Below are 20,660 nucleotides of genomic sequence, written 5' to 3' on the forward strand. Positions count from 1 at the left end.
AAAATAATTGTAAATTAAGATGGATGATCAATCATTGCAGATGCAAATTTATCAGGGAATGTGGGCATTTCTCTGTTAAAGGAAGAAGGAGATGCTCTGGAAAGTTGGCACTGTTGATGGCTTTATCTACACAATTTGGAAAACATTTGCAGAACACTTGGTAATTAAATATGCCCTCAGCTGAGAAATTATGCCCCAGGTTGTCCTGCTGGTAGGTAAAAGGTAACTGTTCTCCTATACCTGCGCTTTAAGATTTCTGCTATGAAGCACCTGAGTTTCCGGAGACACTCATTGTGAGGTTGTACAGTGTACGCAATAATATGAGGAAATGTCATGGCTAAGAAACAGATAGAATTCCTCTTCCTAGACTCGTGACAACTGGCTCATTGGTGGCATTCAGATTTCAGCTCAGCCTCTTCCCCTCGCCGTCGAGTCCTTCCCTTCCACATTAGTTCACTCTAAACCATCACATCCCTAAATCATCACATCCCTTTTTTTTTTTTTTTTTTAATTTCGCTAATCATTGTCTGAAAGGATTATCTTCATTGGTTTGCTGGTTTGTTGATGCCCATGCCTGGCAGAAAAGAAACTCCTTGAGAGCAGGGTGTTATTAATCCCTTCCACCCCTGACTCCCCAGCTCGTAGAAGCAGTGCCTGGCACATTGTACATCTTCAATAAGTAGTGATTGAATGCATGAACCTGTGAGTGAACGACTGAATGAATGAACAAATGAACCAGCCAACAAACAAATGAATGCAGGATGTTGACAACACATAGTTCTATAGAGAGTTCTAGAACACCGGATCATTCACAGGCTTTGTATAAGATAGGGACATATGTAGAGTCTAAGATGTAGCCTAGGTACATCAGGAATCATCCTTATAGTTGAAAGAAACCCCCTCGACTTTGGACAGCATCTGACATATGACACTGCGGGAAGTTTCTTCATGGAGAGATCTTAGGCAGATGACCTGATGTTTCAACTCATTCCAGCAAGGAGATGGGGGGATATACTGGCAAGGAGGTCCTCTCAGGGCACCCACTGATGGGCTTCTGGGGATAGACCCACAATCCCAGGTTACCTGGACAGACAGGGACCCTTCTGTCCTGTGTGGGTGTTCTATTAGCTTGAAATTCCTTAACAAAGACTTTTTCCTTGGACAAAGAAAAGGATGCTACCTCGTTATTAATATTTTGGGTGCTTTCTGTTAAACCAGCCCTTAATGTCTTTCACACAGGTTAAAACTCTCCTTGCTGAAAAAGCAGTTTAGTTTGGCTGATGGAGTTTGAGGTTCAGGAGAAAGATTAGTAACTTAAAAAAATACCTCTTTGAATTTGATGTATCTTACAGGAAGGGGCCTAGTTTGATGTTGCCCACCTTAACTTGTCATCCAAATTGCCCTTGAGGAGTGGTTTTTAATCTGATACATTTTTACCCATATCTTCTGAAGTGTCCTTTTTTTTTTTTTTTTTTTTTAACAGGAGGGTAGAGTAACGTGGAAAGCAGTTTTTTATTCACTCCAAGGACAACTAACTCACATACAACCAAGGGCAGAATTAGTCTCTAGCTATATTTTTTAGCCTAAGGGTGTCCCGGGTGCGTGCATGCGTGTGTGTGTGTGTGTGTGTGTGTGTATGTCACTCAGGAACCTCTTTAAAAATAATTACCTTGTGATTAGTATCTGATACCTATGGTATATTTTTATGTTAAAAGTCTGAGGTCTTTATTTCCTGGAGACAGCCAATGAACTTCTTTTCACCTTGTTCCTGGCTGCTTTTCCTCCGTTGCCTTAATAGAGGCACATACATCCAGGCCCACACGCCTGCAGAGTGGCCCTGGCAAATGGTAGATATTCCACCAAAACAGTTTCTTTTCATGTAATTCCAGTCCAGTTAAATGAGAAATACACACACACACATATTTAAGACCTATATTCTCTACCAGCTGGTGTGTCAATAGAAAATGCCCAATGGTGGGGATTAGTATTTTCTTCCAGCTTCTATCTATTGCTTCTGTTGACTATGTCTACCAAAGGAAGGCATCTGGAGGATGACGTCACAAGTGTAACTCAACGTGGGAAGCAAAGATAGAGAGACAATAGTGTTCGTCTTAGCCAAAGCTCATTATTAACATTTTGGTCATGTTCAAAGGCTTTTCAGAAATGGCTCTTGGGACAATTTTGTGTCCAGTCTTTAATGACTAACCACAGCATTTGTCTGTCACCACTTCGAGAGGCTAGAGTGTAATGTATGGATAATGGCAATGACTGCATTGCCATCCACGTATGAAAAAGCCACAATCAATGGCTTTGATGTCAGAGCCACAGCCCACCAATCTGATGTCAGTGTGATGGATTAGGATTTGTCAGGCTACAGTTACTGGCTTTGAAAAAAGAAGGAGCCCATGATCTCTGCTTCTTGGGTGGGACATATATGTTCATAGAGTTTTTTGGGGGAAAAGTTTGTGCAGGTCTCTCATTGTTGGCGTTATTTTAAGTATGCCCAACTTGTTTTCTAAAATAAAGAAATGTAAAAATAAATAAATAAATAAATAAAGTAAAATAAAATAAAATAAAGAAATGTGTGGGGAGGAAGGGCAAGCTGTGGAAGCTGGCTGGGTCAGTATCTAGAGTTCTCATAAGGTGTGGGCTTCTCAAATTTGTCATTAAAGCATTGCATTATGTTCCCCTCTCCCCCCCCCCCCAAAAAAAAAAAGGGTAGGGAGAGAGAAAGGAGAACCGGGACAGAGGGAGGAGGGGCGGAGAAGACGGGTGGGGAGGAGGGATCCGGCCACCGGGGAATCTCCTCTGTGAACCCCGGAGGAAGGGGCTCCTTGAAGAAGTTTGCATCTAATATTTAACTGGTGCTTTCCTATAACATCTTGACTTAATAAAGAGACTAGCAAAAGGGAAAGAGCGGAAAAAACGAAGGAAGAAATGTGCAGCAAGACAATAAAAAGTATCCTCCTCACACCCACCGCCTTCGGGGTCTTTCCCTTGTGCCTCAGAGCTTATTCCACTGAAACTCATCAATTTTTGCTTTTGTGCTGGAAATGCCCGAACACATGTAAGGCTTCACAGGCACCCCTTGGGGTGAGAAGGTTTCACAATGCTGGCTGAGCCTCGTGGGGTGTCCCCAGGGAAGGCCAGGGGTCCCGGGGCGGGGGAGAAGGGGGGTCCTTGGGGATGGGGACGGAGCGCCCTGCTCCCCCCGGCCCAGCCGGCGAACAAAGGGCCGAACCTCAAAGCTCCTGCCCCAACGCGTGACCTCGGGGCCCAGGGCGAAACATTTTATCTCTGGGTCCTAGTGACATAAGCTCCTCGGGCTCTGCAATTGTGGTTTATGATGTGACTAGAAACCTTTGATGGAATTACTCTTGCCTTCTATTTCTCTGCCCAGCCATTTATTATTCTGTATATTTTCGAGAGCTGTGGGAAACTTTCATAACCAAGCCTAAGCCAGGCGAAAACTTGTTCTATTTGGAATTTGTAATGAAGTCAAAACATGGCCTGGATTTTCTGAAAGGCTCCTTTGGCTGCCTGCAACAGCCCGGGGGCACAATCAGACAGGGATGGAGACGGCCTGGGAGCAGATTTTGTTACCAAGAATAGGACGGAACAATATTTGCCTCCCAAACACTAGGGCTGCTATTTACCTTCTCAGCTGGAAGGAGTGAGAGATAAATGCATATTTCACATGAAGTGCAAATACCAATTCTTTCATTTCTAATTTTCAGGATTTTTTTTTTTCCTTTAACTCCCTCGAAACAAAAGGCCAGGGAGATTTTTTTTTTTTTAGCATATTTGATTTCCTGACCTAAGGGAAGAAATTCTTTATTTCAGAACTTTTGACCCCCCAAAGAGCTGTTGCTTTGCCTGAAATGAAACTGTGAATAAAAATTGTGAGACATCTAAAGTGACTGGGGGTTTTGAGAATGCTTTCTTTTGTGTACTGTACATGTCGTGGGTGCGGGGTTGCAGAGAAAGCCAGAAAAACCTGAGTTTCGCTCTGCTGGGATGGAAGTCTTCCCCTACTTCTCAGGAGCTCTCAAAAATTATTCACTGGCTTAAAACCTGTTCCCTCCAAAGGAGCTTCAGTCCCTAACAGAAGTGGTGAGTTGTGAGATGGAGTTAGTCCCTAATTTTTATTTAAGTCAAAGGTTAATAGAGAAGAGGGGGATTGGTCCTCCCTCACTGTTTCAAGTTAATGTTTATTTTTCAGCATCAGGTAGAGAATTTCCTAGGGCCTTTATTTCACTGCTCAAAGCAGAGTAAGAAAACTCAGATTCGTGCCCTGGGGCTTGAATAAGGGAATAAAAACAGCACAACATTTGCATCTACTTAACAGTCTCCGTTTTTTAAGAGCCCCTCACAGTAAGAGGGGAAAACCGTATCTGGAGGTTAAATGAAGCTCTTCTGAGATATTTGCCAAAAACACAAATTGAAGAAAGATAATCATTGTCAGAAATGACCTAGGAATTTGAGGCCTTCTGATTGAAAGCACAAAGCTCAGAAAGGTGCATTCTCTTGCTTCCCTGCCTGCCCGGATATCAATGAACATCAGCTAAAGGTGGCTGAAGAACCAATTTCATGCATCTACTGTATGAGGAAATGAACTGAGCCAAGGGCAAAAATAAAATTATACAAATGTTATTATAGACTAGCCTGCTTCTGTCCTAGTTTAATTCAAATTTTAGTGCTGCGGGCTTTGCTTCTGGCAGTAGCCTTCCTGAATAAATCAACATTTGCTTACATCTAAATTATTAGGGGAACATGTGACTTTGTTTATTGTATAAATTATACGCAAGGTTAAAGCATTAACTGTTCAACTGGTTTTGTTCAGTCACCTCGCCCCCTTGCCCCCCAATCATCTCTCCCCCAAATAAGAAATAAAAATCTGACATTTCTCCTTTTTTTTTTCTTTTTTTTAAGACAAATTAAATAACGAAGGTGCAAAGCACTGTGAACCTGATGTCATGGGTAGGAGCACTGCTAAAGGTAAGGTGGGAGAGAGTCTCAGAGTTTAGGAGAAAGAAGGAAGGAGCTAAGGTCCAAGGAATTGTTCACGTGAGCTCTGATATGGTGTCTGCACAAAGTGCAACGGTGATCTGGTAAATAATCAGTTAAGTTGATCAAGGCGGTCAACCAAAATGGACAGTTTAATACAGAGCTGAAGAAAGCCTTTTGGCTAGGATTTCAGTAGGCAAAGAATTTCAAACTGTATGGCAATTTCAGACCCAGACATTCTTATTGCCTGATATCTGTTAGAAAAAGAAGTTAAACACAGACCCTCTGGAAAACGCACTTGGAAACAATTTTTTTGTCTTTGCACATCACGGTGAGTGACTCCTGAAAGCCTACCCAAAAGTGTTCGGGAAGTAATGATGGGGCCTGATAACTGGACAATTCAACTTTCCAAGTATTTAGACAAATTGGATATCAGGTGTGTCCTACTATGAGAACATCCAGGTAGGATCAATATCAAGAATTCCAAGTGGACCAATCGATTACAATGATTTGTTTATAAGAGTTTCTTATTTTGTCATCCAGAGTAGGCTTCATTTAGTCTTTGACTTTTCCCATAGTGATAAACTAATTTGCAAATTTGTAAATTGAATTCAGTTGAAAAGATTGAATTCAGTCTTTTCCAAGAATATATATGTGTGTATCTGTATTTATGTATTTCTTTCTTAAAATTCTTCTATAAACACTGTAAGTCAGAAGATTTTGTACAGAATGAGCCTCTCCAACACATGATTCCAATCTAAGGTGTGCTTGGGAGGAGAATCAATTTCCCTTTCCACCACTTCTGATTCTTTCTGCATCCTAAATTGGGCTTTGAGATCTTGGACAGTGATTCTCCAAACGTCATTTATATGCCACCTGAAACAGAATCACCCAGGACTAGGGCTCAGGAATCTGCAGTGTAAACAGCTTGCACATGATTGGGTTAAAAGGAACTAACGTGGGAGAACTACTTTTGCAGAGTCTGATATGGAAGCAAACCATGTAGCTCTATCTACCCTTTACATCATGTGTTTTGCAGCATCTTCTACTCATGGTGCCCTGGAGCCTAGCCCAAACTAGAACAGGCTTCCAACCAAAAAGGCCTTCCAATCCCTGCCTTGCACTTTTTGGCCAATGGAGGGTATCTTTGGAACATACTCAGAGTCTGTGGTAAATCCTGATCTGTAGTGAGACAGTACACTGAAGAAAAATCATCACACATAACTACAATTCTATTTGAAATGATTTATGAAATGTAAAAGTAAATTGCTTTCCATCCCATTGGTATTTTTAAGAAATAGCTTTTTGATAGCAGCATATCAGAGCGGAAAAAGCAGACTTTGGAATCAGATAAGTCTGGTTTCAAATCAGTTTCATTGTTCATTCTCATGGAGTCTTTGGTAAAAACTTGAATGTCTCCGAGCTCCGTTTCCTTGTCTGTGGTATGAGAATAATAAATTGGAAATGTGATGGGTTTGGAAGAAAAATAAATAATATGCAAGAAGCGTTTGGAATATGGTAGATGCTGCAAGATTCAATAGGCATCAAGTCCATTCCTAACATGACAGGTGGGTGCTGATTGGCCTAAGCACATCGGTGTACTGCCTTCTTACAGTAATTGGTTCACTCAACATCTTTGTGACCCAATGGGAGCCATGCACAATGAGACTTGTTCTTTCCCAAGGGACTTGAGCCTGGAAGCATATGGCTGGTGCATCTGTTGCCATCTTGCCACCACAAGAGGACCAAGAATTAAGCCAATTAGTAGAGGAATGCAGAGATCAGCTGAGAGATGGAAAGAAATGGGTCTTGGTGGTACCAGTGGAGCCCAATCTGGAGAGTGAGAGTCTCATTCTGGATTTCTTACTTAAGTGAACCCATAAACTCCCTTATGGGTTAAATCAATTTTGGTGGAGTGTGTTTTCATTTTCAACATAAGAGAGTCCTAATTGAGGAAGGATCTTTACACCATGGAGTTTTGTAGATAGAGCTTGTCTATTAGGTGGCCATTATGCAAAACAAGGACAGAAAGGAAAACTGGCAAGCTATGGGCAGTTTTATACTCTGAGAAAATATAAAGACCATCTTCCCAACATAGGGCACATTCTGCAGAGGTTGCTACTTACCTACTCTGATATGTGTTCTTTCTTCTTAAACTCTGGATTATAGCTGAACACATGGCCAATTTTTTTTTAATTGAAGGATAGTCGGCATACACAGTTGGTTTCAGGTACATGACATAGTAGTGCCTCAACATCTATTTATGTTACCAAGTGATCACCATGATAAGTCTAGCTATAATCTACCACCATACAAAGTTGTTATGATATTATTAACTACAGTCCCTATGCTGTACATTACACCTCCATGACTTATTTATTTTATAACTGAAAGTTTGTACCTATAATCCTCTTCACCTGTTTTGCACATACCCTCACCTTCCCCTCTGGCGTTTGCCAGACTGTTCTCTATCTATGGGTCTATTACTCTTGTTTTGTGTGTTTTGTTTGTAAACTTCACATATAAGTGAAATCATGCAATATTTGTCTTTCTCTGTCTGACTTCTCTCACTTAATATAATACTCTCTAGGTCTATCCATATTATTGCCAATGGTAATATTTTATTCTCCTTTACGGCGGAATAATATTCCATTGTATATATACACCACATCTTCTTTATCCATTCATCTATTGATGGACGCAAAGGTGGCTTCCATATCTTGGCTGTTGCAAATAGTACTGCAGTGAATAGAGGGACTTATGTATCTTTCTGAATTAGTGTTTTTGTTTTGTTTGGATAAATACTGAGAAGTGGAATTGCTGGATTCTGTGGTAGTTTTTTTTTTGTTTGTTTGTTTGTTTTAATTTTTTGAAGAAACTCCGTGCTGTTTTCCATAGTGGCTGCACCTTTTTGCATTACTGCCAACCATGCACAAGGGGTCCTTTTTCTCCACATCCTCACTAAACGCTTGTTGTTTCTTGCCTTTTTGACACTTGCCATTCAGAGTGGTGTGAAGTGATATCCCTTTGTGGTTCTGATTTGCATTTCCTTGATGATTAGTGATGTTGAACATCTTTTTATGTGTCTGTTGGCCATTTGGTTGTCTTCTTTGGAGAAATGTCTATTCAGGTCCTCTGCCCATTTGTAAATTGGATTATTTGGTGGGTTCTTGTTTGTTTGTTTGGATATTGAATTGGGTGATTTCTTTGTGTATTTTGCATGTTAACCCCTTATCATTTATATCATTTCCAAATAACTTCTCCCATCCAGTAGGTTGCCTTTTTGTGTTGTTGATTGTTTCCTTTACTGTGCAAAATCTTTTTAGTTTGATGTAGTCCTATTTGTTTATATTTTCTTTTGTTGCCCTTGCCTAAGGAGACAGATCCAAAAAAATATTGCTAAGACCAATGTCAAAGAGCTTACTGCTGATGTTTTCTTTTAGGAGTTTTATGGTTTCCGGACATGACCAATTAAAAAAAAAAAAAAGACATTATCAGACACCTTTGTGATTCAGTGTGGACCTGTAGTGAAACTCGGACCAATGGGATTTAAGCAGCTCCTCCAGGTAGTTTTCTTTAAAAAGATAGCTGGCATGTGTTCTTTACCTTTTTTTATTTGTCCTTTCCTTCATTCTGCTGCCTAAAATCTGCATGTGATAGCTGGACCTATAATTAATACCTTGTATCATGAGGCCAGGGCTCTACCTTAGAAATGGCAGACCTATGAGCTAAAAGGAGCCTGGGTCCCTATGAACTTCAGGGAGCAAGCTATTTTACAGTCTTGCCTTGCCTATGCCCGAATTTTACTTGAAACAGCAATAAACCTCTTGTTTAAGTCATTGTTATTTTAAATTTTTATTAGTCTCAAGCCTAATCCTAACCATTACTTCTTGATGGCAGTTCTAAGAATGTGTTTTACAAGAAATTAAATTATTTTCTTTTTTCAAAAGATTTTATTTGAGAGAGAGAGAGAATGAGAAAGAGAGAGTACAAGCAGGAGGGAAGGGTAGAGGGAGAGGGAGGAACAGACTCCTCGTTGAGCAGGGAGTCCGATGTGGGACTTGATCCTAGGACCCTGAGGTCATGACCTGATATAAGGTAGACACTTAACCAACTGAGCCACCCAGGCACCCAGAAATTAAATTATTTTCTTAATCTCTCTTTGACGATATGAAAACTGAAAATAGGCACAGTTAGTATGCAAAGTCCATACCATGTGGATATATTCTTTCAACATATATTATATAAATAATTATATAAGTTACATAAATGTTGAAGTTAAATTCAATGTGAGCCAAAATGGTTCAGTTCTTTCTATGCGTCCAGTACTGTTCTAGGCCAATGGGATTTGTCAATAATAAAGGTGTGGATGTGATATACAAATTTAATTTAGAGTCACAAGACCAATTAAATCGTATGTTTGAAGATAACATTTTGGGGTATCTTAGGGGAGGAACGAAAATCAAGGTGCTATGCATATTATAGTTTGGATGAATGCTGTTTATAATGGTATAAACACAGCCTGAAAGCCCCTGTCTCACAATAGCTATGATTCAGATTCTGCAGGTATTTGTCAGGGCTGAAATTAATAAATTACATGGGAATCAATGGATTCGATTCTATTTGCCTCACAGAGGTACTTTCCATTGCTGGGTGAATTTGAAAGAGAGCAAGCATTTTTTCAGCTTTAAAATCCAGAATCTTAATGAATGTCATGTACTCTATGAAGAATTCTGAAATAGGTATTGTTTGTTTGTTTGTTTTAGTGATTTCTCCACAGTGGGTAAATAAAAATATTTGCTCCCATGTAAAAGGAGACTGAGGCAGAAAAGGAAATTGAAAAAAGCCCATGAGAGGTTGGTGGTGGTAGAAATCAGAAATAGCATCCAGGTCCCTTTAACTTGGTGATTACCCTCTACTCACAGGTTTGTACATGAGAGTTAGTGGTGGACATGATTTGTTTGGTTGGTGAATGTCATTTTCCAAGGTGTGCTAGAATTCCTGGAAGGAATAAGTGTTCTGTCAGGTGTCAGGGATGCAGAGAAGTAGGAAGAAAACAATGCAATATGGATGTATCAGTTGGCTGTAGCTGTGTAACAAACTGTCCTAAAACTTAGTGGCTTAAAGCATCCATTTAGCACCTGATTCTGGGGATCTGAAATCTAGGCTAGGTTCAGTTTTGGGCTGGTCTTCTGCATGTGTCTGTTGCAATCTCTTGGTTGACTAAGCACATGTTGAGGGAGCTGGCAGTTGTGGGTTGGAGCATCTTGGGTCTCTTCCACATCGTGTCTCATCCTCTACGAGGCTAGCATGAGCTGATTCCCACAGCGATGGGGCCGAGTTTCAAGAGAAAGTGGAAACATGTGAGGCCTCCCGAGGGTTAGCATTGGTCTAGTCTTCTGCTATTTCCATAGCATGCTGTTGGGCTGGGTGAACAACCAGGCTTGATGAGGGGGGTGCAAAGTCACATGTCCAGGGGCATGGATACGGGGAAGGGGGAAGTGTAGACATTTTTCCATCAATTCACCAGTGGACAGTATTGAGAAACTGAGGGGAGATGGGCTTGATTTGTTGTTGAACAACTGAGCAGAATAGTAGGAAGAAATAAAAAAGGATACAGGCAAGAGAGAAAGAAGGGCATAAAGGAGCAATGAGAGGTTAAAATGTGATACGAATAGCAATAGGGAACCCCAGAAGACCCTTGAGCGAGACAGAAATGTAGATGAAGCAGAGGGCACGTATCAACAGCCACAGAGTTATAGGGGACTTCTAGCTGAGGGCCTAGCAAGATAAGTAGAGCATTTGTATCTCTAGGTCTCCGAGTTAATGATGCCAGCAGTCTCCGGACCAGCCAAATTGTAGTGGATTTATTATTTACATTACAACTGCATTTAAAAATGAAAACATATGTCTACATTTTCAGTGCTTTGAAAATACCATTGAACATGCTGTAGAATTTTATATCCAGTAACAGGATGCAATTTTCCTATCAAATAAAATTTCTGTTTGTTTTATGTATTCTCTATTATTATGGAAATTTCACAGTTTATCAGCTACGGTGAAGTCGACTGCACTGAGCAGGACACTTATAAGAGCTATTTTCTTTCACCCCCGCGCCCAAATCCGGATTCCCTTTATCTTTGTGCGGATATTGTTTTATGCTACTAATAGACTTTTTGTTGTTGTTGTTGTTTTCTTTTGATGCAAAATAACCTGATTCATAGGAGAAAGTCAAATGTTTTTTAGAGCTCTCCGGCGGAATTGATAGTGTACTAAAATAACTAGCAAGGGAGCATGTTGGTGGGATCCTATGGTCTCACATCCCTCCTCCTGCCTCTGTTGGTAATGCCTTGCTGAAACCAACAAATAAGAAGTTGCTTAAGGCCCAGTTAATTTTGCTGACTTCTGCAAAGTATGCCTGATTTGGTTCCTAGTGATTGTTAGAGTAATGATAACTTATAGCATGGCTGGGCAATTTTGTAAGAAACCCCCTCTTCCAGGAGCAATTTAGAGGTGCTTCTTTCTTCTTCTTCTTCCTTTTTTTTATTGCAGTGCGACAACAGCAAGTACCCAAATCCTGTTAGCAAATAATGTGATTTTGGAGCTTGGGTTCTGGACTAACAATGTTACTGGGTGTGTGTCACAAGCTATGCGATGAAGTTAATAGTCGCATGTTTTGAAAAATAGACAGTGTTTGAGTCTCGTAGTTCCTGTTTTCTCTAAAAGTGGTCTTCAAGTCTTGTCCCCGTCTTGTTTTAACTTGTAGTCTCGGGCTTGGCTGACTTGTGGACTTTGAGCAGGAGGGTCAGATCAGCTGACAAGGCAAGTAGAAATGTGGTGGGAGGGTCCTTCTCTGCGTAGGGCCCCGGAGGATGGTAATTTAACCCGTAAGTCTGAGAGACTTTTTAGGGAAAACATTCAGAAAATATCCACATGAGTAGAGTGAGAATTAAAAGAACAAATGAATGTTTCCGGTAGCGTGCCTTTGTTATAATAAAACCATGTCAGTTAATCCCTGTGACTAACAGCGTGACCTTTGAGGTTCGTTTCCACTGCTTTAGAGCTGTCTGACTATGGGCAATTCTATTCATCCTCAGTCTTGGTTTAATAATATCTCATAAGATTGTGGCAAACATTAAAAATTAGATGATGTATGTGGCACACAGTTTTGGCACATAGTAAGTGCTCAGTGATGGCATCGAAGTCATTAATCAGCCTCCTGACATCCACTTTCTTATCCTGGCATTCAAGGCCAAAGTCCACTGCTCTGGTTTCCCCTATTGGTTGATGTTGGTTAGTAATAGGTGCTAGGTACCTAGCAGGCCCTCAACAAATTCTTGAAAAACAAGAGAATGAATCCATCAATAATATAATTACAGTGGTGTGTATGTGTGTGTCCTCAAAAGGAAGATTCAACCCTAATACATTAAAGTGCTTTCGATGACACACAAATGACTGGTCACCGAAGATTTCTTTGCATTAGAAATTTATTTATATGTTTGTTTTAAAATCCTAAATGAAACCCAATAACAAGTGGATAAAAGCCTAGTCACTCTCAGAGCCACCCAGGCCCTCAGTGACTTATCTCTGTCTCATCTCCAAAGCCTCTCTGAGCCTCCCTGTGGCATTCCAGAGCTCAGAGGAGCCGCGGTGAAAACTATTACCCTAAAGAATCACTAAAATGAATGTCTCAATTTACTGTATGTTATTTGGCTGTTTTAATAGTGCTTAAAGAAACTTTTTTTTTTTTTTGAGGGGCAAAGTTCAAATTAAAAACTGAATTTCAGGTCATGTGTACATCCCATAATTCCAGACATCTCAGCCACTACGACCTGGCGATAATAAGCCCTGTTTTTCAAGGAAGGAGTCTAAGGGGAAATTTAAAATTATGAAGTACAGGAAACATCAAGCATATGTTCAAATGTACCGAAGTCTCTGACTTTCCATGCTCTGGTCTCGAATCTCCCTGTCCCAAGACTTCCAGGGATGATATCTTCCTTCTCATTGGTGCCGGGTCCCTTAGTACTCCTAATTATACAATCTCCTCTTGCTTTTAGTGACCTCCTTCCTCTCCTTGTTTAAATCCTACACTTCTTCCAAGTTCTAAGACAAATTCTATCTCTCCTAGGGTAGAGTTTCCCACCACTGCCTCCATTATTTAGACCCACACAGTGTAGCATTTAATTGTTTTGTGTTAGCTTTTTCTTTCTAAATAGGTCACATTCTCCTTGGGGGCAAAGATTATGCTTTAGTCTCCCTCACTTCTCACTCAGAGCCTCTCCAAGTGATAGATACCTAGTAGGTGCTGATTAAATATCTGTTGATTGATTTCCTGCAAACTCCTGGGAAAGCAGTAGCCCAACCAAGGCAGTGCTCTGGATCTCCCTTTTGGAAGACATTCTTCGGGGAATGGGAAAAATCCTTCAAAAAGTCTTTGTCAGTGAGTGTGTGCTTTGAATGTGCTTCTAATGAGGTGCATGCAGGGTTGGAGGGGGGGCTGTAGGAGGGGCTGTTTTCCCCTCCTTTTGGGGAGCAGGAGGGTGAGGGGTGGAGTACCCCCAGGGGCACAGGGACTCTGGGGCTCCTGCTTCTGGGTAGGATGTAGATCAAAAAAGGAATGCTTGTACGTTTATGCCAGCATCTAAGTTCGCATAGGATTTGGCTCTCACTCACCAACCAGGAAGAAGAGGGCTCTAACTCTGATGACTTACAGCTAGAGAGAGAGAGAGATCCCCTTTGGGGTTGATAGTATTCTCTTAAGTCAGAGTGGGGAATCCCGATAGAAGGAGTTTGCTTGAGCAGTGGTGAAAGGTGAAAGATGACTACAAATTAGCTCCACACCTCTATGTCTGGCTTCTTCATGATGTACTAGGGCTTAAAAGCTCCTTTCCAGGGCAGAGATGGGGCACAGTGTCCCTAAGCAATTAAGAGTAAAGCTTCAGTGCCCTAAAGAGAAGGAAACAAAGGAGAGGCACTAGCAGGACTGGGCTAGATGGGTACAGGACGAGGACAGCTCCTTCCTCTTCTCTGGTGAGAGAAGGAACATGTGGATGCAGGTCTCTGTGAGCACACACACTTGAGAGTGCTGTTGTGAGTTGCTGAGGTGCATGCAGACGTTAACAAGCCACTGCTGTGAGTGAGGCCGATGCGCCTCTGATAGCTCGAGGATCAGACTATATAGAGAATTTGAGGTGGGGCGGATTGCCTTATTTGAGATATTTGAACAAGTATCACTTACTCATTTAGCTAACTATTCAATAAGAAGGGAAACCGAAGATTCTTGGGTCTTTATTGATTCTGGAAATCAGTAATTACCTCCAACAGAAATGGACACCAGTCCCAGTGTGAGGAGATGCTGGTGAAGCACACACATGACTTTGCTGTCTGCTGGCTAACTTTTAGCAGGGGTCACCTGGAAAGTAAATACAGATTGCTTATTGATCAAATGGAATGGTCCCTGATGTGGATATTATCATTGTGAAGTGGAATTTTTGTTTTTGTTCCGGGCCCTAAATATTTCCTTTTATAAAATTATTATTTTTGGGGTGCCTGGGTGGCTCAGTTGGTTGAGCATCTGCCTTTGGCTCAGGTCAGATCCCAGGGTCCTGGGATTGAGCCCCACATTGGGCTTCCTGCTCACTGGGGTCTGTTTCTCCCTCTCTATCTGCCTCTCCCCCACACCCAGCTTGTGCTCTCATTCTCACTGTCTTTCTCAAATAAATAGAATGTTTAAAAAAATTAAAATTATTATCTTTAAAATAATGCCTTTGAAATGATCGTGGACTACATGAAAGACTCACACACACAGGCCCTGGTTCCTTTACCTCTCCTCTTGAATCATTGACTTCTGCCTCTGGTTAACATCTCTCGGGATGGTTTCTGTATCTCTTTCTGGGGGATCTTTATGTCTTTATATGAGTCTCACCTAGGGGTTCTTTATGTTTTTTATTTTTAATTAAGTAAATTGTATGCCCAATGTGGGGCTTGAACTTTACAACCCTCAGATCAAGAGTCACATGCTCTACCTACTGAGCCAGCCAGGTGACCGCAGGGGTTCTTAATGTTGCAAAACTCCTAGTGTCTCACAGGGGTATCAGAGAGATCGTTTTTTGTGATACTAGGAAAGGAAGAGCAGATGAGGGGAAGAAATGACATTTTTGATGGAAAATGACATAAGCAGGGTTTGGATGGTCGAATATGCAGTAGGCTGTCTGCTATTTCTCTGTGTTCCCAGAGGATGTTCATAGCAGGGGCTATGCCAAGCCAATTGCTAGTTTCATTTTACCTATGCTCCGCTTGACAGTCTGGCAGAGGGAGGGGCGGTGGGGGGCGGGGAGGCCTGCCAAGTGGAAGACACTCTTCAATGTGACCTTTTCTCATGACGTACATTGAGAAGGAAGAGGGAAGGACAGGAGGGGATGAAGGTCACATTATGTCCAAGAGGAGAGGTGGCGGGAGAGAACCCCTCCTCAGTCACTCTCCCTGATGACTGCAAGGGTCTGCTAGTGTCCTCGTTCTCAAGTGGGGTCTGGGGACCTCTGGGCTTCCTGAAGATGCTCTTGGGAATCTATGAGGCCCTCTTTTTCCAACTATCTTTCTGTGTGAGGCTAGGTGTTCTTCAAATACATCAATTAAAACAACATATTGCAAAAAATTGAATGCAGAGGCAGAGAATCTAGTTCTTTTATTAAGACAGACATTAAAGAGATATACAAAAACATAAAACAGCATTACTTTTCTCACTAATTTTTGTTTTGTAAATAATAGGTTATTTTAAAAAATAAAAAAATGCTATTTGTGTTATCTAAGTCTCATTTATATTAACATGTCATGGATTTATTTTTCTTTTTTTTTAATTTTTATTTATTTATGATAGTCACACAGAAAGAGAGAGAGAGAGAGGCAGAGACAGGAGCAGGCTCCATGCACCAGGAGCCCAATGTAGGATTCGATCCTGAGTCTCCAGGATCATGCCCTGGGCCAAAGACAGACGCTAAACCACTGCGCCACCCAGGGATCCCGATTTATTGTTCTTTTAAAATAAACCACCACAGGGCAGCCCGGGTGGCTCAGCAGTTTAGCGCCACCTTCAGCCCAGGGCCTGATCCCGGATACCCCGGATCAAGTCCCGGGTTGGGCTCCCTGCATGGAGCCTGCTTCTCCCTCTGCCTGTGTCTCTGCCGATCTCTCTCTCTGTCTCTCGCTCTGTCACTCATGAATAAATAAATAAAATATTAAAATAAAATAAAATAAACCACTACATGAATATTCAATAGTTTTCTGTTTTGATTTCTACTGTGGTCAATACAGATAGAGATAACTCACAGAAACGAAAGATCTTTGGGGTTCTCCGATAGTTGAGAATGTAAAGAGTTTGAGTTGATTGTTGAGAAACCAAAGAGTTTGTGAACTGTTTCTCCAGGGAAGAGCTTCTGTGTTTTGGAACCATTGCAGAAACAGTGATCCATAAAGAAGGCAAATACATTTTAGGGACATGTTAACCCTAGAAAGATAGGCCTTCCTCTCGAAACCACCGGCTTAAACAAAGTGGCCCCACCTACCTCAAGCCTTCCTTCTTCCTACAGCTGTCTGCATGAAACACTCCATACTCCCTTGTACAATATAAACAAGAGGATGTGTGCTTAGTCCATAGGTTAAATGAAAATGTAGGAACTTGAATTTTGGTCTGGGCCCCTCTGTTGTTTTCACAATGAGCATAATTTTTTAAAAAGATTTTATTTATTTATTTGAGAGAGGGAGTGTGAGAGAGAAAGAGCCCAAGAAGGGGGGAGGGGTTGAGGCAGAGGGAGGAGCATATTCCCCACTGAGCAGGGAGCCTGATGTGGGGTATGATCCTAGGACCCTGGGATCATGGCCAGAGCCAAAAGCAGATGCCTAACTGACTGAGCCATCCAGGTGCTTCACAATTAGCATAATCTTGGGTGGATGAATTCATGCCTTGAAAATGAATAATTTTAGTTCATTTTGCCATGAAGTTATGAAGAAAAAGAACTCTCTCTCTATGTCATCTATAGAATCCTGATCACTATACTCAAGAGCTGGAGAATTCCCCTCCACTGCTGACAGCTGAGGAAGAGGTGTTGTGAGGCAGGTGTCGCTGATGTTGGAGAACATGGCTCTCTTCTGTAGGTGAGTGGCTGGAAATCCTATGACCTGGGATTTGGTAGACTTCCCCTTCCTCTGCACAAAAAGCAGACCTCTTCTCTCAGGTAGATCCTCTTCACCAGAGGACAGAGAGTGAGGAACTGAGTCAACACGGCTGGATGATTTGCCCCGAATTCCCCAGTTTGGTGCCTTTAACCTTTCCTGGCAAGGAATGAGTGAGAATGTGCAGGGAGGTGATGCGTGTGAATGCTGGTGCAGTACCCTCTGCACAGGAGTAGGTGCAAGCATTATTCCCCAAGCACATTCCTTCATTCATCAAGAGTTCCTGAGTGTCTGCTTTGTGGCTGCCACTCTTACTGCTTCTGAGAACCAGCCTTGAGTAGGGAGTTTCATGGAGCAAGGGAGAAGCTGGGAGGCAAAGGGTCAGCCTGTTTGCAGCCTACACAAACCCAAGGTTTGCTATCCAAGGATTACACAATAATCCTTGTGGGAGGGGTCAGAGGTTGGCAGCAAGATCCAGAGTAGATCTTAAAAATCCTCATCACAAGAAAATGAAAGAGAGAAAATTCTGTATATGGTGACGGATGTCAACTAGACTTATTGTGGTGATTCATTCTGTGATGTGTACAAATATTGAATCATTAGGTTATATACCTGAGACTAATATAATGTCATATACCAGTTATACCTCGAGCATCATCATCATCATCATCATCATCATCATAATTATCTAGCCTATAGATTCATGAGCTCAAAGCTGGGGCAATAGGTCAGCACCCCAGGCACAGAAAGAATAAGTAAGGCAGGGGGTGTTGTGGACCGATGTCTTGCTCCCTGGCTTACATATCTGCAGCTTCCCTCCAGGAGGCAGCAGGTATTTTGTGAACAGATGACTAAGGTTTGCTTAAGGGCCAAGGGTAGAGTGATCAGAGTTGGATTTCAGAAAAAGAATTTGTTCCATACCTACTGTGTGCTAGATGCAGGCACTGGCCCCAGGATGGTTCCAGGGCCTCCCAGTCTCAACTGTAGTGGCCTACCCACCTTTCTGGAGGATGGGATTGAGGACACTTGGTAACCTACTGCAGCATACATGGCAGATTGGCTACTGCCATTACCCATCATCACAGCCATGGTGGACCCCAAGCTTCCTCAAACACCGCTGCCCGTGTGTGTAGGGTGTGTGTGTGTGCTCTGCTCTCCCTGAACGGCCATTTCTCCTGACACTACCCCTCCTGGTGGGCTTGTCTTCTAAGTACCGCTGTGCTAGCTCCAGTGTTCTTGGAGGGTATCCCCCCTCACTCCAGTGAATCACAACTCTGTTGCTCCAAGGGTCTTGCTCTTTGCATTTTACAGTGAACTCCACTGAAAAACTTAGAAGAGTGCCTCTGAATCAGAGCTGGCAAGTCCTCTAAGGTCACCTTTTGGTGGTACATCAGTTGTATTCTCCACTCACTTGGAGCCAGGGTCTGAAGGTGGATCATGTGTTGGGTGATCCAACGGTTTGTGGTCCAAACCGTGACAATTTGAAGAATGAGTGGAAGTGCTATGAATAATTATACCAGGACAACAGGGGTACTTTCTGGTCTTTCCTCTAACATCTCTCATTTTTTTAGGGTTAGTGGACAGATGCCCAATTATTAGACTGACAGTTTCCTTTTTATTTTTCTCTCAAGAAAGCCTAGTGAGGGATCCCTGGGTGGCGCAGCAGTTTGGCACCTGCCTTTGGCCCAGGGCGCGATCCTGGAGACCCGGGATCGAATCCCACGTCAGGCTCCCGGTGCATGGAGCCTGCTTCTCCCTCTGCCTGTGTCTCTGCCCCTCTCTCTGTGTGTGTGTGACTATCATAAATAAATAAATTTTAAAAAATTAAAAAAAAAGAAAGCCTAGTGAATTCTCTTGGAAATTGTACTCTTCTTGACCTGTTCTGCTAAAATAAAAACAGTAGCTAGCATCAATATAGTACCTACCATAACTTAAGCACTATTCTACGTGCTTTTACATGTGTTAATTTATTCAATCTTCACCATCCCCTGAGACTGGTGGTCTAGTTTTATTCCCATTTTACAGACTAGAAAACAGGAGCACAGAGGTTAAACAAGTTTAATAGCTAGTTTGCCTAGCTAGTAGGTAGCAGAGCAAGATTTGAACCTGGGAGGGTCCAGAACCTGTACATATAAGAACTACGCCTTCCTGCCTCTCTCCTGCACTCATTTAGTCCAGCTGACATTTATCGAGGAATTTGTATATGCCTGGAAGAGTTCTGGGTGTGGCGGTACCAAGGAGAATGGACATGATGATGCCTGCCTCAGTTCCCCAGTGAGGAGGCTCAGTTTGGCCCACCCTTGTATGGGTAAAATAACATATAGGGTCTCCTCCAGGGAGCGTCAGTTATACCCTCACATAACATGAGGTTTTTTATTCTGCTCACAAGTTATCCTATTTGGATGGCTACTGCCAAGTTACCTTGGCTCCCAGTTCTTAGACTTCCTTATTATGAGCCGTCCTTTGAACCCATAAACAAAATCTTTCAGTCAGAGGCAGTGGTCCCAAAGCAGTGTGCACTATTTATGATACTGCCAAGGGAGCGTTCTCAGCAGGCAAGGAGGGTTAATCAGAGCATTCTGGTGGCTTTCTCTAGGATTGCCAATACCCCATGCTTTCCTGTTTGGGGGTACTCTGGTTTTGCAGAAAGGAGGAAGGGAGCAGAGTCTCCAGGGATGTTTTCTGAACATGCTTCTCAAAACATCTGATATGTATGACAACTATATACAATATGGGCGATCCTGGTAGAGTTTTTTTCTAAGAATTCATAATGTCTAAACACAGGCATTCGCATAAAACGAGGGGAAGGTTTTAATCTTGGAGTGGTACAAAGGGCTTTTTTTTTTTTTTTTTTTTTTTGGCATCAGCACAATTGTGAGAAACAGAGCACTTATTGTTTAGCATGTCAGGGCTCTGTGCCCGCCAAGGAAATGCTGATGAAGTAGTTCCAGTTGTGGGGGTGGGGGGTGCTGGTGGTGGTAAGGGGATGGCAGGCTGGGGAGGGGGTCCTCAGAAGAAAATAAGAAAGCAAATAAATAAGTGTTTCATTTAGCCCACCCTTCAGGACGTCCTTCCAGGAGTGTCAAGGCAATGATGTGCACATGCCTGTCCATGTGTTTAAAGTCAGAAAAATTACAAAAATGAACAAGGACCACTAGTGCCCTGACCGCCCCAACTCAATGGTATTGTTTTGTCTGCTTTGATTTATATAGTGCTGTGCTGCGTACAAAGGACATGGGCATTCCTTCTCGTCTGAGTCCCACACTGTCTCCAGATAATGATATTTGACACACTCTGAAGGACGTCAGGATGTTAAAGCAGGGTGTTTCCAGGCAGAGCGTTTCTCAAACATAGTTTTCCCTAAATGAAGAACTATCCAGTATGTTGAGGTTAAACTGTTATCCAACTAAATTGAGCACTGCTTGCTGAGGGCCCCACCCAATGAGAGGTCTGTCTGTTGACACTTTGTAGGGGTTAGGAATTGA

The 20,660-nt window shown here is 42.2% G+C and overlaps 1 long non-coding RNA gene across 1 annotated transcript in view; it reads left to right on the forward strand.

Moving 5' to 3' along the window:
- LOC140635091 (uncharacterized) overlaps window positions 1-18,960 on the forward strand; it is a 42,410-nt gene extending 23,450 nt beyond the window's left edge. The window contains exons 2-3 of the long non-coding RNA XR_012032443.1: window positions 17,043-17,157; window positions 18,807-18,960. This is a non-coding gene — a long non-coding RNA (uncharacterized lncRNA). The remainder of the gene's footprint in view (window positions 1-17,042; window positions 17,158-18,806) is intronic.
- The last annotated feature ends 1,700 nt before the right edge of the window (window positions 18,961-20,660 follow it).

The sequence above is a fragment of the Canis lupus genome, chromosome 6 (assembly GCF_048164855.1).
Source record: "Canis lupus baileyi chromosome 6, mCanLup2.hap1, whole genome shotgun sequence".
Classification (NCBI taxonomy): domain Eukaryota; kingdom Metazoa; phylum Chordata; class Mammalia; order Carnivora; family Canidae; genus Canis; species Canis lupus.